We start from the raw sequence: 17,775 nt of genomic DNA on the forward strand, positions 1-17,775 counted from the left end.
ACTGTATTCTGATTTGTCACAACTTTTTTATGTGGGTTTGTCTCAGGTAATTTTTGGTGTTGTGGTTTTTTTCCTCTGTGGCTCTGATTAAATCAATAGTCTCGTCTATTCTCTGTGATAGTATGCTGTGCGCCTTCATTTCTCTACTATATGTATTCTGATTTATCACAAGTTTTTTGTGTGAGTTTGTCTCAGGTACTTTTTGGTTGTGGGTTTTGTCCTCTGTGGCTCTGATTAAATCAATGGTGTTATATCAACTGTTTCCTTTAAAAACAAAATTGTCATTCTTTTTAACTACTTTTCCCGCTAATGTAGGGATGTATGATGGACGCACGACCACCACCAGCCAACCATGTCTTCAAAATGATGACCAACACCACCACACCTTTCAAAAGGCTACCTTTTATTTTTTGTTTTGCGTGCTACTGATTTCTTATTATCTTTTTACTTTCTGTCTGTGATTTGATTGTAATTATCTAGGGACTGTAGCAGGCAGCAATTATTGGATTGCCTGGGCAACTGATGAGAAGCACAAAGTTAGCAGAGAGCAGTTGCTAGGAGTATTTGTCTTCTTGTTAGGTAGGAGCTCTATCTTCATATTGGGAAGGGCAGTTTTGTTAGCAACTATTGCAATGAAGACTGCTCAGTGTTTCTTCCAGGACATGATTACTTCTGTTTTCAAAGCGCCATTTCATTCTTTGACTCCACACCTTCAAGCTTGATCTTCAATAGGGTCAGTTTTGTTGTTTTTGCTCTCTACATTGGTTGTGTATATGTCAAGAATTAATCCTCATTTTTTTTCTTTTCTATCATTGTAGTCTTAAGCATTACCAAAGATACTTCTGCAGATGTTTAATAATCAAAAGGCATTACGTTTGCTGCTGAAATACCTAAATTTCCATTTCTAGCCATGTGATTGCATCAGATTTCACACACTCTTATCTCCACTGTTAAAATCACATTTGCATCAGATTTCAAACACTTAGTTCTGGTCCTTCTCTGTAAATGCAAGCTGGTTAATAGTATTCCTCTTCATTCTCTTTTAAAATCTAGCTTTGCTTATATCAGTGGCATTGGATAGGGATGGGCTGGAGTTATATGGTTATACAACTTGATATTCTACATTCCGTTAAACATCATTAAGCTCACAGTTTCGTAGGCCTTGAGCGGAGAGGCCTAGAATCTCTTATTTGATAGAAAGGTCAATGTAGTGTTTCATACTTATCTAGATTTGATCATTCATCTTATCAAGGATTAAGCATAAGTTTAAAAATGCTTTTCATGCTTTTCCTATCTGATTTTGTGTTTCAACAGACTGAATTACTTCTAAGAAAGATTGCGGGAAGGAATATGTGCTTCTTGGCTATGGTTAGTCTCTTTTCTCTCTATTTAATATCAGCCCAATTAATGGTGTAAAGGAAATTGCAGATTGGAGTAATTATGGAATATTTATGCTAATAAATGGTTGGAAGAAGCCTGCTGTTTTGGTGTAATAGTACTTTGACTAACCTACTTTTTTCAGGTTATTTTTTAAAGGTGTTTTTGTAGATGCTATCGTCTGTGCAGTGTGTCTCCTTGATGTCTACAGAGTGTTTGGCGATTGTGTGGCTTGTTGCTGTTGCTTTTGCAGTTTGGACTGTGTGACATTTGGGTCATGTTGGTTATCAGGAACTGCTATTAACTTTCTCCAAATATTGTTGCGCATAACCAACATGACCACAAATGTCATACAGTTTGTCTTGCAAAATGAAAATAGCTCATCCGAATGATTGGTATAGATGGTTATCTCTTAGTGAGAAAACAAAAAGGAAGCGATGGTTATCAATTAAGGTTGGAGTAATTATGGAATATTTATTCTAATAAATGGTTGGAAATTCTGAACACTATCAACATTTATAGGCTATTCTTCAAATTTTGTTTTTCCTATCCATTTTAAGCATTACCAAGGATACTTCTACAAATGTTTAATAATCAAAAGGTATTACGTCTGCTGCTGAAATACCTAAATTTTCATTTCTAGCCATGTGATTGCATTAGATTTCACACACTCTTATCTCCACCGTTAAAATCACATTTGCATCAGATTTCAAACACTTAGTTCTGGTCCTTCTCTGTAAATGCAAGCTGGTTAATGGTAATCCTCTTCAATCTCTATTAAAATCTAGCTTTGTTTATACCAATGCCATTGGATGGGGATAGGTTGGAGTTATATGGTTATACAACTTGATATTCTACATTCCACTAGACATTATCAAGTTCATAGTTCGGTAGGCCTTGAGCGAAGAGGCCTGGAATTTCCTATTTGATATAAAGGCCAGTGTAGTGTTTCATACTTGTCTAGATTTGATCATTCATCTTATAAAGGATTAAGCATAAGCTTGAAAATGTTTTTCATACTTTTCATATCTGATTTTGTGTTTCAATAGATTGCTTTTACTTTTAAGAAAGATTACGGGAAGGAAGATAAGAGCATTTCAGTGGCTTCTTTCTCAGAGAAGTCTTCAAGGTTTAAGGGCTGGAGTTATATGGTTATACAACTTGATATTCTACATTCCACTGGACATTATCAACTTCACAGTTCGGTAGGCCTTGACCAAAGAGGCCTGGAATCTCCTATTTGATATAAAGGCTAGTGTAGTGTTTCATACTTGTCTAGATTTGATCATTCATCTTATAAAGGATTAAGCATAAGCTTGAAAATGCTTTTCATACTTTTCATATCTGAGTTTGTGTTTCAACATACTGCTTTTACTTTTAAGAAAGATTACGGGAAGGAAGATAAGAGCAGTTCAGTAGGTTCTTTCTCAGAGAAGTCTTCAAGGTTTAATGGCTGCAGAGGAGTTCAATGGCAAGTGATCTCAATCCTCTTTGATTGATGAGTATGATCTGCCAAAGTTATCAAATTGATGTTTGAGTATGATCTGCCAAAGTTATCAAATTGTGTGAAGATTAAAAAGAAAATAGCAAAAACTGGATCTGATTTGAATTGATTGAATTAAATTGAAAACAATCAAAAATCCCTCTTATATACAGAGGAGAGAAAACACGAAGGAGAAGAGTAAAGTAAAAATTTTTTTTTTTTTTTTTTTTTTATTTTTTTTATTTTAAACTAACTCAAAACGACAGCATATTGGAAATTTACTGGGTGGCCCTTTATGTTTTCCCGAACTCCAATCTGCACCCTTTGTATCATATGCTTAACAAATTGATGTTCGAGTGTGATCTGCCAAAGTTATCAAAATTTTCTATCCAAGAGTCATTCGAAAGTGGCAATTGTAATTTATGCAAGGAAGTTCTCAATTCTTTAGGGTCTAAAAGGTCAGGAATGCATATCTTTAGGTGACTTCGGTTAATAATTCTTGCAATTTCTTAGTTTGTTTCTCAATTTTTTGATGCAGAAGAGGACTATGTCTTTGGGTATGAGAATTCTTATTTTTGTTGGTAAAGATCTTTATGTATAATTTATGCAATCAAAAAGCAATAAAGCTATTTGAAACAGTTGAATTTTCTCTTTGGAATTTACTAATTTGATGTTGTTTGATGCTGGTTTAATTTTGCTCTGTAACCAAGTAAACGCTCTTATCGTAGAGTTGAATAAATTGTAGAAACTCATCAATTAACGTTTTATTATTATTAAATATTTAATTGGTAATTTCATAATCACTAACTTAAAGAAAAATTTGGAACTATTAATTTCAAGTACATGCATCATTTAAAAACACCACATTAATACATCTTTGACGAATCTGTTGATTGTCAACCCTTAGAATCGTTTATATAGTTATATTCCATTAACAACTACGACATTGACACATGTTGTTCCCACATTTCAGTCGTTATGTTATCCCACACATGCACCATGTCATCAATAATATGTTGCTATGGTTGACTCGATCCCTCCCCGTTTTCTTCATTAGCTGCCCTGTTTTGGTCATGCAAATATACTTCTGCTATAGACTCTTTGAAGATTTCATCCTACATATTATGCCTTTTGATTAAATTATGAAGTACACAACATGCCATAACAATCCAAGCTTGTTTCTCCAACGGGTAATTATTCATTCCATTAAGAATCCGAAATCTTTTCTTTAGAACACCAAAGGTTCTTTCAACAACATTGCAGAGTGATGCATGTCTGTAGTTAAACAATGCCTGTGGATCAGTTCGATTACGACGACGATCATGTAGATGGCAAGGACATCTATAAGGGGCAAGGAACCCCCTTCTATTTGCATAACCCGCATCAACCAAATAGTATTTACCTGTAATCAACTCACACATGTTATTTGATATTTTAATCCGAAATAATGGAGCAAATATGCTATAATACGTAAAGAAGCTTGTTGTACCTAGTGGAGGATGCGGGAATCCAAAATTAGGATCATCAAGAACCGAATTTAAAACCTTTGAGTCATGGGCAAATCCTTCCCAACCAGTGACTACATAAGTGAACATCATCTTGAAGTCACATACGACCATAACATTCTGCGACAACATTCTTTTATGATTCCGGAAGACATCAGCCAACTCAATTGGAACTCAAGCATCAACATGTGTGTCATCAATCACCCTTATACAGTCCTGTGGACAAAAGATAACATTCAATAGTATCAATCGACTGTTAACATAAATAACACAATGAACTAAAGTATGTACAAATAATAATAATAATATAATAAAAGTACCTTAAAGAACGGGTAATATTTTGGGTTTGTCGATATTTCCTCTAGAACTTCACGGAAGTTCGGTGCCTTGATAAACTCTGTCTGCAACCCACATATAGCATTGCAAACTTTGCCCATATATCTAGAGATTGTCTCACCTGAATGTTGGAAATCAGTCATAATGGTACTGTATGCCTTGTTTTTTGCAACGGTTATAAAAAATATTATAACCTGTTCTTCAATACTCATCCTTTTGGAGTCTGGCAAGTTCCTTTTTTGTGCCAAAATATGAAATAAGTAATTAAAACATTGATTATCCATGCGGCACGTCGCAAATATTATGTTAGGATGGCCATTAAGTACTTCCAACATTTTATTGTGACCAGTTAATATGGATGTATGTCGTAATAGTCGTCTATGTGTTCCGAACTCTATTTCCAATACAGCTAATGTGGATAATGCAACTGCAACATCTACCAAAATTTCCATTTCTTCATCATCATCATTTTGGTTACAAGCTGTATGCCTAGATGACGCCATCTAAACCTGTACATTTGTAAAACATTGATCATCAATTCATACGGTTGTGGTACTTATGAAAATATAACATTCAATATTTAATTGTACTCCTATCCTCCAACTTATATGAAACATGCTCTAACATTAAAATAATACCACATTGTATAAGTACATACAATAGCAAACATAAATTACATCAAAACTAAATTAAGATGCTGCAAAAAATAAACAACCGTATAAAGGATCAGTGCCCACTAGTTAGTACAAAATTGTGGGACTACACGTACGACAAATAGACTTGATTTTTATACAAGTATAAGCCTAATCAATTCGAAAACTTAGTATAAACCCAATTTAACCTATGCTCATGTGGCATTCGTACGAGTGCCTCCTTAAAACCTAGATTTTCATACAAGTAATCTACAACTTTGATGTAAATATCTGTATGAACTTGCATAGACGTCAAAATGTCCACATAGTTGGACAAAGAAAATGGATCAGATTGACGACTGGTGTTCTCTCCAACCCCCCTATCTTCACTACGATTTCCAACCCGAGATCCCTTACTCCTATTGACAAGTACGTCTGTCAATTTGTCAATCACACCCACAAGTTCTTCTCTCAAGTTGGATGTCCTTCCTCCTCCTAGGTCTTCCATGACCAGAGATGTTTGATCATTTTTCGCCCGTTGTTCAATCCGGATTAGGTTTGAACTCACTCTTGTCATTGTTAATTGGTCCATGGTCAGATGATGTGTACACGAGATCCATTGGTTGGGACGTTGATGTGTATGCGAATCTTCCAGTGGCACCTCGCTTTTCAAAAATGTCCTCATATAACTCCTTATTTGGAAGTCCCTTACAGAAGAATTGCACTGCCTGTTTGTTATGCTGGTAATGAAAATACAAGTACATTAATATGTGTTTGTTAAGGAAAAGGCACAAAACATACGATATCATAGATTAATATGAATTTAAAATATGAAAAGTTACCTTGACATATTCTTTCCAAACCTCTATGGTACATGTTGGGGCTTGGGTATGATTATCCCAATCGAAACCGGTGTGTTGAATAAGTTTGCGCCAAGCATTATAGGTACTTTTCAACTAGTGGAACTTAGAAGCTAACTGTCCTACATCAAGCTTCTTCCCAACCAACAACTCTAAATTAGCCAACATATTCTAGTAATCCATCGTTTTAATTGTAGTACCATGGGCATTTTTCACACGCTCAGACAACAGAATTAGAAATTGGTAGGTCATCTCATCAGACTAGCTAACGCTATTACTCATCTAACAATGGTACGGTGGAACGACAACAAAATTGAGACATTGTAATAATAAAGCAAACACATCAAGACTCACATACGCAGATTAAACCCTAAACTAAACTGTAACGCCCACATGGAGGTACGTAATTTAATTTATGTTCTTATGCCTTTAGTTGATTTTTGCTAAGGTTATTTTAAGGAAAATGTGAAGAAAATGCCTTAAACTTGTATTAAGGGTAAAATGGTCTTTTCACTGAAAATTAGTTGAAATCGTGGGGAGTGAAAAGAGATAGAATTTCATGGAGAACGCAATAAAAATGAGGGCATTATGGTAATTGACTAAAGTACATAGATGAAATTTTAAAGAAAGTGCAAGGGCAAAATGGGAAACTATATATAATTTTTATGTTATATCAAATTGAAGAGTGAAACCCTAGCCACTCTTACCCGTATGCACGCCACTTTCACCTCCATATTCTCTCAAATTCTTCAATTCTTCTTCAAAGGAAATTCAAAGGTTTTAGGTGTTTTTAAGTGGATTTTCAATCTTAAGCTTCTATAGGTAAGATCCTTGCACTAAGAAGTGAATTTTAGTTTTTAAAGTGTTGATTTTGATGGTTTTTGCTCATAGGATTTAAGAGGAAGAGAGTTTGATCAAAGAAGATTCTTAAAGGGTTGAATTTGCTCATATCAAAGGTAAGTAAATCCTACCCTAAGTGTGATTTAAGTTATGTTGTGTAGAGAATTTTCTTTGTGCATATATATATGTTATATTTGGAATTGTTGATGGATTTGGTGTTGAATAATAATTAGAATCTATCCATGAGAAGTTGGGTTGGTGTATGTGATACTTGATGACTGTTTGGTTGAGATTTGGAAGAGTTGAAGTGAAAATTTTGAAGTGTGTATTTTGGGCAGATTTGGAGTTAATTATGCAGGAGTTTATTCCAAGTTTTTGGTGGCCTAAAATAGAGATAGAAGTGTAGCCAAATTAGTGTTGATTTGTGCACATGAATTGTTTGATGAAATGTCAAGGAGAAGTGCATGTATGCGTATGATTATGTGTTACCTTGGGATGTGTTTGTAGATGGTAGAGAATAACATGTTGGCATTCCATAATGCATAATTGCATTTAAATATGTAAATTTAGAAAGAATTATAAGCATGAAACCATCTACATGCATATATATATTCATAAGAGCATGAAAAAGCCCTAAAATATGTTAAAGAGAAAATATAAATAAATGAGAATATTAAAGGTATTCAAATCTGAAATTTTACCTAAAGAAGTGTAAAAAGATAAAAGAAAAAAAAAAAAAAAAAGAGAAGGTTGTTGCGATGGGGAGCCCCTGAGTGACATAGTCCCACATGCACGCCGCCTTTAGTGGGCGGCCTCAGAATTCAGAAAGAAGAAATGTACAGTCCGTTAGAAGTGTGTGTGGATGAGGACTGTACCCAGAATTAGAGAATTCACTTTCACGGCCAAGGCTCCAAATCCATGCCTCAACCGAGTCCAATCAGCAAGAAAAGAAAGAAAGAATAGAAACAAAGAATAGAAAAGAAAGAAAGAATAGAAAGAAAGAATAGAAAAGAAATAAATAAATAAAGAAACAGAAACAGAAAAAACAGAATAAGAAAAATAGAAAAGAAAATGCATAATTTATGCATTTGTGCATTTGTATCATGAATATGCATAATACCATGCTCATTATCATGGGTAGTGAAAAATTTAGAAAACAGAGAGCAAAATAGAGAAAGAATAAAGAAAGAACAGAGAAAGAACAGAGAGAAGAACATGGAAAGAATAGAGAATAATCGGGAAATGTGATGTAAGGAAAGAAAATTCGGAATTTTAAGCAGCGGAGAGAGAAGGGTAGCATAGCGGGTTTACTTACTGAACAATTAGTGCTCACTCCGTTGTTTTTAATGTTTTTGTAGGTAATAGATGAGTTGCGGTCGCACGGAACATCGTGCAGTGGATGGATTGGGTTACACTATCACGTTGCTATTTTGAGTATATTTTGTAAATATTTGTATATAAAGAAAAATTCAATATGGGCCCATACTTTGTTACTCGTATATATGTGTATTTTCTTATATATATTATTAATGAGATTTATTATTTATTAATTATTTTCCGAGTATACTAGCTAGAAAGAAAACATTACAAATATAGAGAAACTGTTACCTCGTTTGTTCCGACACTACTAGAAGGCTTCAATATAGGAGAAGATACGGGCAGGGTTGACCAACAACGTTTAGAGTGGACTCGAAGTCTGTAAAAACATTGAAACTGCCTTCTTTGCCTACAGTAGTACCGAATCCTACGATTTTACGCTTTCATTACAAACACATCTCTTCATACGACAACTTCAAACCTACAAAACAGATGAATATCTTGTATTACTAAGAGTTAATTACAATATCAATGAAGACGATCTGATTTAACGGTCTCAACTGTTTTGAAAGTATTTCCAAATGGTACAAAAAATGAACAAATTAAATTAACAAAATATGTTGTGATTTAAAATAAAAATAGACATCCCAACTACAAATTTCGTGTTGTCGAAACTTGACTATAAAATAGCCAAACCTAATTTTACAAAATTTGATTGATGAAATTGACCCTTTCACTTTTCTTTACCTCTTAAAAAGGCATTCTAACTCTATTCCAAATAATTTTTTTTTTTTTACTGCAAATTGCCCCTTTCGCATTTTCATTTACTTCACATGTTTCATATAATTTTCATTTTCTCCCCCATCTTCCTTTTTTATTTTTTTTTTTGACCTTTTCAAAAGCCTAAACCTGTTTGGAACTTTGGTGGCTCTTGGTTGGAGGTGGGTGTGCAGGTGGGTGGCCGATGGTGGGTGAACTTCACTGGGAAATGTCCATCAGTGGTGGCAATCAGAAAATGGTGGTCTTGAGTCTTAAGCGGCGGAAGAAGGTGGGTGTGCAGGTGGGTGGTCGATGGTGGGTGAACTTCACTGGGAAATGTGCACCGGTGATGGTAATCAGAAGATGGTGGCCTTTTGAATGCAAGTGGAAGAGGATGTTATGGTGGTTGTAACATGGAAGAGGGTGGCAGTGTGTTTGTAATTTTTAAAGAAGAAATGTGGAAGAGGGTGGCGGTGGTTGATTTTTGAAGAAGATGGAAGTGATATAAAGGTGGAACCGTGAAGACAATTGAAAAAGAAGTGATATGAAGGAGAAAAGGAGAAGAAAGAAGTAAAAAAAACAAACAAACAAACAAACAAACCGCAACGCCGCCTGTATAATCAGAATCAGAAGTCAGAGTTCAATTTTTATCTGCCTTAATTAATATAATGAATAAAATATTATTTTAGTCGTAAATTTCATTTCATAAAGCAAAATCCCTCTCTCTAAGACTGTAACTCGTCTTCGTCAAACTTTTCTTCTTCTCCAATCGCTCCAGTCGTCAGCCCTCCGTCGTGCGTCTGGCGTTGTCACGCTCCAATCATCAGCTCTCTATCATCCTTCCGTCGTTTTTCTTTTCGGCAAACTTCTTCTTCTTCTCCAATCGCTCCAGTCGTCAGCCCTCCGTTGTGCATCCGACATTGTCGTGCTCCAATCGTCAGCTCTCTGTCGTCCTTCTGTCGTTTTTCTTTTTAGCAAACTTCTTCTTCTTCTTCTTCTCCAATCACTCCAGTCATCAGCCCTCCATCTTGCGTCCGGCGTTGTCACGCTCCAACCGTCAGCCTTCTGTCGTTTTTCTTTTTGGTAATGATTTAATTTGTTTTCTTCATATGAATCTTTTTTGTTTAAATCTTTATTTCTAGTCATACAATCTTGATTTGCTAGATTTTGTCATTTTTGTTGTACTAATCTAGGCCTTCGAATCCTAGGATTTGTTCTTCATTTGTGATGTTTGAAGTTTGAGTGTTGGCTGATGGTGCTGGAGCTTGCGTTTTTTTTTTTTTTTTTTTTTTTTTTTTTTTTTTTTTTTTTGTGCTGGTTGCTTTGGATTTGTATGCTTCTGTTGCTTGCGGTTGGTGCTTCTAGGCTGCATATTTTTTTTTTTTGTGCTGGCCCCTTCTCTGTTGGTTGGATTAGCGGGGTTCTTGTGTTGGATTTTTATGCTTCTGCTGCTATTGGTTTTTGCTAAACTTCTTGTGTGGGTTTATGGTTATGGATTGTCTCATGTTCGATGTATTGAACCACTTAGCCACGTGCATCTACTTGTTTTGTTGCTAATGTTTATTTCCCATAAAGTACATTAATCTGACCAAGAGTTGCTTTACTTGGTTTTTTAGTGTTGGCCGATGGTGCAGAAGCTTGCGTTTTTTTTTTTTCGTATTTGTTTTTTGCTGGTTGTTTTGATTTGTATGCTTCTCTGCTTGCGGTTGGTGCTGCTAGGCTGCATGTATTTTTATTTGGTGCTGGCCCTTCTCTTCTGGTTGGATTAGTGAGGTTCTTGTGTTGGATTTTTATGCTTCTGCTGCTATTTTGTGTTTTTGCTTAAACATTCTGTGTGGGTTTATGGCTAATGTTCGGTGATATTGAACCACCTAGCAACTTGCATCTTCCTGTTTTGTGTTGTTGTTTATTTCCCATAAAGTATATTAATCTACCAGGAGTTGCATTTACTTGGTTGTTTGAGTGTTACTGATGGTGCTAAAGCTTTTTTTTTTTTTTTTTTTTTGTTTGGCTGGTTGCTTTGGATTTGTATGCTTCTACTGCTGCAGGTTGTGCTGTTAGGCTACATGTATTTTTATTGGTGCTAGCCCCTTCTCTTGCAGGTGGATTACGGGATTCTTGTGTTGGATTTTTATGCTTCTGCTACTATTTGGTTTTTGCTTAACATTCTTGTGTGGGTTTATGGCTTATGTTCGGTGATATTGAGCCACCTAACTTGCATCTTCCTGTTTTGTGTTGTTGTTTATTTCCCATAACATATATTAATCTTACCAGGAGTTGCATTTACTGGTTGTTTGAGTGTTGGCTGATGGTGCTGAAGCTTGCGTTTTTCTTTTTTTTTTTTATTTGCTGGTTGCTTTGGATTTGTATGCTTCTGCTGCTTCGGGTTGTACTGTAGGCTACATGTATTTTTATTTGGTGCTAGCCCCTTCTCTTGCTGGTTGGATTAGCGGGGTTCTTGTTTGGATTTTTATGCTTCTGCTACTATTTGGTTTTTGCTTTAACATTTTGTGTGGGTTTATGGCTTATGTTCGGTGATATTGAGCCACTAGCAACTTGCATCTTCTCTGTTTGTGTTGTTGTTTATTTCCATACATATATTATCTTACCAGAGTTGCATTTACTTGGTTGTTTGAGTTGTTGGCTGATGGTGCTAAAGCTTGCGTTTTTTTTTTTGTCGGATTCTGTTTTTGCTGGTTGTTTTGGATTTGTATGCTTCTGCTGCTTGCGGTTGGTGCTGCTAGGCTGCATGTATTTTTATTTGGTGCTGGCCCCTTCTCTTACTGGTTGGATTAGTGAGGTTCTTTTGTTGGATTTTTATGCTTCTGCTACTATTTGGTTTTTGCTTAAACATTCTTGTGTGGGTTTATGGCTAATGTTCGGTGATATTGAACCACTTAGCAACTTGCATCTTCCTGTTTTGTGTTGTTGTTTATTTTCCATAAAGTATATTATTCTTTCCAAGAGTTGCATTTACTTGGTTTAGGGTGTAGAGCGATGAGTATTCACATTCATATTCTAGACTATGAAGTGTCTTGTGTTTTGATAAACATGGGTATTTAAAAGGAAAAACGCACTGGCATTTCTTTTAACCAAAAAATTTTATCCAAATTTCTTAAAAATGTTAGAAAGCTTCTAAATTAACTCAAAAAAATTTGAAAAGGAAAGGGAAAGGCGCAAGCACTACAGTTTGAATTCAATGAATTTTGATTACTTAACGGAAATGCACTAGCTGTTTTATCTGAATTTTTTTACCGAAAAATTGAACGAGAAAACCGCAAGCGCTTTTATTAGAATTCTGTGAATGTGAATGTAAATACCCATGTTTATCTAGAATTTGAATGTGAATACCTATGTTTATAAGAATGCGAGACATTTCATAGTCTGAAATATAAATGTGAATACCCATCACTCTACACCCTAAACCCCATGCCAAATGATCCCCACCGCTCTATGGCCCTGAATGGCCTTGCCGATTTTCAGGCTGTTTATGGAGAGAGCCAACACATTAAGGTCCATTTGTTTATAGGCTTCCCAACGTTGGGTACTGTATGAATAAATAGGTCTCCGTATTAAGGCCCCATTTATTAATGTGTTTTTTCTCTAGATAAACATATGTGCTTTTTGATCATAAGTAAACAAGTTGTTATAAAACCAACAGGAAATAAAATAGTAGCTATGAAATTTAGAATGTTAAAATCCCAAAACAAGGAAGTTGATTTGAAACCATAATATCTGAAAGAATAATCCCTTTGCAAGAGCTTCACACCAATAAACTAATAAGAGCAATGTTGTATACACTAGATTTATTTTCAGTTAGCAACTAACTCATGCATATTGGACTTCCTTTCCCATCCTTGAGTACAATTTTTGCCTTTTTGGCATCTTGAGCCCCCCGCATTAAAGGCATATTCAAAAAACTATGTAGAAGACCAGAGAAAAAATGTAGTCAAGAATCTAGATATCCACAAGCACAAACTAGCAATCATATCGATCTTAAAATTACAATAATCAATATATTCTTGCACATATTTCAAAAAAAAGAAATATCAAATTAGGTGTCTTCCCAAATTTCAAACAAGTAGTGGTTTTTTTTTTTTTTTTTGGTTAAGTAATCCAAAAGCAAAGTTGTTTTTGTGGAATTTTCTTACATATTTATGAAAATTTCGATAACCCCCTTCAGTACTAGAAGGTAACAATTCACCCAAAACAATATCAAGTAAGGTTATCACAAATTTGAAAGCAAACCGCTTCCGCTTTTCTTCATATTTACGAAAATTTTAATAACCCCCTCTAGGATAACATTTCACCCAAAACAAAGTTAGGTTATCCCTAATTTGCACAAGCTAATTTAACACTCATATAAAGTACCGTTGTAGCATCCATCCTGTGCAAGACCTGGAAGAATGTCAGAAGGGGCCCATTTATCAGAGGAATTCTAGAAAGACAAAGTACACTAATTCCAGTTCATTCAATGTTCAAACTGGAAATCATTTTAACCGATGTTTCACCAAAAGGTTTACAAGACTACAATCTAACATGATAGGACACATTAACTTCATAGATCCCAGTTAAACTAATAAGATTATTGAGATCGCATTTAAGAATCCATGCTCAAAACTGTTAACCAAAGATGTTTTTATCATAGGACCAGAGTATTAAGTTCACAAGTTGTTGTACTGTATTGAAAATAGGTGAAAACGGTGGCGTTTCAAGTCTTGTATATAAGTTTCTAAGTGGTTGTAAAATAAAGCTATTCAATCAATGAAATTCATACTTGCCTTCTCATATTTTTCTCTCTAGAAATTTTTAGGTTTAGTTTGAACTTTTCTCATGGTATCAGAGCCTGAGACTCGCGCCAATGGCTACATTTACTGGTATTGAGAACTCTGTCAGTAGCATGGAGAAAGGAGCTCACAGTCAGTTCACTTCATTCACTACGACTTTTCCTTCAAGCTTGCAAGTAGTTAGTCCGAAGTTAACAAGAGATAACTATCGCGACAACTACAGATTCTGGCGATCACAGATCTTGTTCGCAGTTGGAGCACATGAGTTGGAGGATCATCTGACAGGGTTAGTTTCTTGTCCACCACCTCTAATTGACATTGTTTCTGATAAAAGTACTGAATTTGGGGAAATTACATCTACTGAAAATTCTGCTAAACAAAAAGTTAATCCTGCTTACATAGCCTGGAAAAGAACAGATAAATTTCTTGTGACCTGGCTTTTAGCATCAATTTCAGAATGTATGTTCGAAAATGTGTCGAAGTGTCAATTTGCTNGGAGATTTGCTCAATTATCTTTGGGGAGTCTCATACTGTAAGCAATATTTTTTGTACGTAATTGATTTCTCTGATTCCAATCTAGACTATTTTTTATTGTTTTTCATTTGATACTGAAAATTTTGTTTTAATCTCAGATATGTTATTGTTTTTTTGTTTCTTTTTGTCTTTTAATTTACATAATGAAAAGAGTTATTGTAATCTTGATAGTTATGGTAGTTAAATTTTTATTACAATTTTTTAGTCTCTCTTTCTATTTGCATTTTTTGGGTTCTGTAATTTTTTTCAATTTTTTTTTTTTTTTGGCCTATGCTATATTGGTTTCAGTAACCTTGTTTCTTTCTTTTGGATTAACAATGTGTGGCTCCTTTTTCTATATCATATCTTGATAGATATTACACTTGTATTGTCATCTATTGTAATTTTCTTTAATCCTCTTAGATTCTTTTTTTTTTTTAATTTTTTTCATATTCCTATAAGCATATCTGGCTCTTTAAATTTTTTCCCGATGAGATTTTATGTAATCTTTCTTGATTAGCTTGATCCAGTGATCCATCTATCTAATGGTTTCATGTTGACATTCTACAAGACAGGGAAGAGAAGAGTTTTTAACCAACTCCTAGAATTCTAGAGTTATTAGCAAATGCACAAGTGGACGCAAGAAGAACAAGGTAGGAGTCTTAAACAATTTCATTCGTGGAATATTAGTACGGTTAGATTAAAACTTGTTGGTGTTTTAGTGTGCTAATAATTGTTGAAATAAAAATTGTATATTGAATGATCATTTTCATTTTTTTTTCCTTTTCTTGGAGGGGGTTCTCTTGCCATGGGTGAGTTTAATGATGAACCAACACAAGGAAAGAACTAGCACATTTTCATCCTGAGATGCTGCAAGTTGTGGAAAAGAAGATCACTCTCCTCATCTTTTAGTTTATAGGAGTTTTTGATGCTCAATTGTCAGGAGTTGCACTGCTGGAAGCAAGAAGAACAAGGTAATACTTTCTAGTAAAACAATTTCATTTATAGTGCACCGAGATAGGTCATAAGGTCGGTCATCCTTTGCGAATCTAAATAAGTGCAGAGATCTGATACTTGTCCTCTTTGTCCATTTTATCGGGCACGCTGGCATGCGAGGACGAGCTATAATTGCTCAGATAATAAAATATTATCCGAGGTTTTGCCGATGTGGGTGCAAATCGGCATGTTGGTTTTGGGCGTCTAATTGATGCGAGGTACGCCCTGGATGTAGTTTCACACCAACACGCTGAACTTGATTGTTTCTCACCCATTGGTTGCTTTCCTAAGCGCATGCCTAGGTTATTTTGGTCCTAAACCTCGCGCCTTTGTGCTTTACCAGCTCTTTGCCTTCGATGGTGGTGCTCATTGGAAGAACTAGAGCCATCGCTAGCAATTCTAATTCTAAGCTCCTAGCTTTGCATTCTCATGACGACGTTATGTTGGCCATGAGCCTGGTTTCCTTGCTGGACTTCCTTCATTCCAGCCACTTCTTGCCACAAGGTTTGGAATGCACTAGTGAGTGACCTCATCATATCCATCATCTGGGCAGTCTTCAAGTTGGACGTTCTCGCCCCTTACTGGGTCACTGGTGGAACAACTAGTGGGTGAGTCTGCATGGCCCTTTGATCAACCTCCTGGTGGCCAGGTTCATTATTACATGTCTGATTAGCTCCGATGACGCTTTTTGATGCTTTAGTGCATGTCATGGCTATTGTGTGTGGTAAAGAGTATGATTGACAAGGAGAAGATCATCTTTCTAGTGCCAAAATGTTTTTATGAAATCTCGCAACAACCAAAGATACCCGATTCACCTTGATGGAATTGGATAGGATGGCTGCGTGATTATGAATAATTAGTAAAATAAATAATGGAACTAATGAAATTAAATGCAAAAGAGCTTTTAAGAGGTGCAACAAGTGAACTCTCAAGCATACGTTCTCTGTTTTCTTATTACTGTATTTGATTACAAAAATAAGCTCTCTTTCTAAAATTGCTAACCCCTTTATAATGATTTTTAGGGGTTTGTACACTAATGAAAATGATTATGGTTATAAGAGTGATTTTTGAGTGTTGTGTGTGATTTTTCTGCCAAGCTCGGGCTAACTCAAAGATATAGCTTGACCCAGAATGAGCTCGGCAACTATGATTGATCGACCTAGCATAAGCTCGTCGAGATATAGCTTGACCCAGCATAAACTAGTCGCAAACAATTCGAGGAATCATTCAATTAATCTCCAGATTACTTCAGACCCTATATTTACAAGAATGACTCGATCAACAGCGATCTCTGGCAATCACAGCGCCCAATCGCGAGAATATCAGAATTGCGACCCAGATCAATTGTAATCCTCTTAATTTCGCTCTTTTCTTCGTACAAATCTTGTATAAAAACCCCGTCAAACGATGAGGAAGGGGTTACGAATTTCTAACAAGAATTGCATTGTAAGCTCTCTCAGCAATTACAACAACATAGTGGACGTAGGTTGTTAACCTTGTCGAACCACTTTAAAAATCTCTTTGTTTTTAATTTGTTTCATTCATATTCATTGTTGATTTTCACTAATCATGCACACATCGGTTCCAACCCTAACAAGGTCAATCGGATCACGTTGGCTGGTTAGTGCATAATTGTGTATCAACATTTTGGCGTTAAAATGAAAGCTCCACCAATATTTCAAAAATTTCGGCAAACGGTCATCACAATTTACCTATCCCAGGACCAAAATGGTATTCACTAGATCGAAAACTACCACTGGAAATCACGAGAACGTGGAAATCACCCATCAGGAGGTGCAACAGGAGAACGTTGGACGCCGACCACCTGTGTTGCCAACCCAACACATTGCAAACAACCAAGGAGCAGGGACATCAAATCCCGAGAATAGTTGGCTGATGGAGATGATCAGAACAATGGTTGCGTAGGCGGTGCAACAGAACGTGGCTGAGCTGAGGAATCAACAACCAATTGTCCAGAACCTTGATCAGCCAAGCTTCGCCAATGCCACCCCAATAGGTATGACTTCTGCAAGTGGACAGTCCGCTTCGTCGCCGCTGAGCGGTAATCAACACCTCCAACCTTGCAAGTAGCACTCCATGCACGAGCGTGAGTCCCGCAAGCAAACAAATATTGGGAGGCGACCAGGTAACCGTTGAGGGAAAGCAAAGGTGACAAACACAACCAAGAATCTTGGCGGTTACCCTAATGTCAATGTGCCAGTTTTAACCCACGTCCAAGACAAGATCGAACTTCACAAGCTCGCGAAGCGAGCCATGTGCGTCAATCTAGCAATAATCGATGTTTTGGTTATGACCGACGTCGCGAACAACACACTTACGAGCATGATAGCACCTACCAACCCAGCCAGC

General features: G+C 36.0%; 1 long non-coding RNA gene across 1 annotated transcript; it reads left to right on the forward strand.

Moving 5' to 3' along the window:
* The first annotated feature begins 14,394 nt into the window (after window positions 1-14,394).
* LOC116109975 lies at window positions 14,395-16,655 on the forward strand. Its single transcript, XR_004124821.1, has 3 exons — window positions 14,395-14,428; window positions 14,981-15,062; window positions 15,204-16,655. It is a non-coding gene; the product is annotated as an uncharacterized LOC116109975 (long non-coding RNA).
* Window positions 16,656-17,775: the final 1,120 nt, after the last annotated feature.

Source organism: Pistacia vera, unplaced genomic scaffold (genome assembly GCF_008641045.1).
Source record: "Pistacia vera cultivar Batoury unplaced genomic scaffold, PisVer_v2 Contig592, whole genome shotgun sequence".
NCBI classification, from domain to species: Eukaryota; Viridiplantae; Streptophyta; class Magnoliopsida; order Sapindales; family Anacardiaceae; genus Pistacia; species Pistacia vera.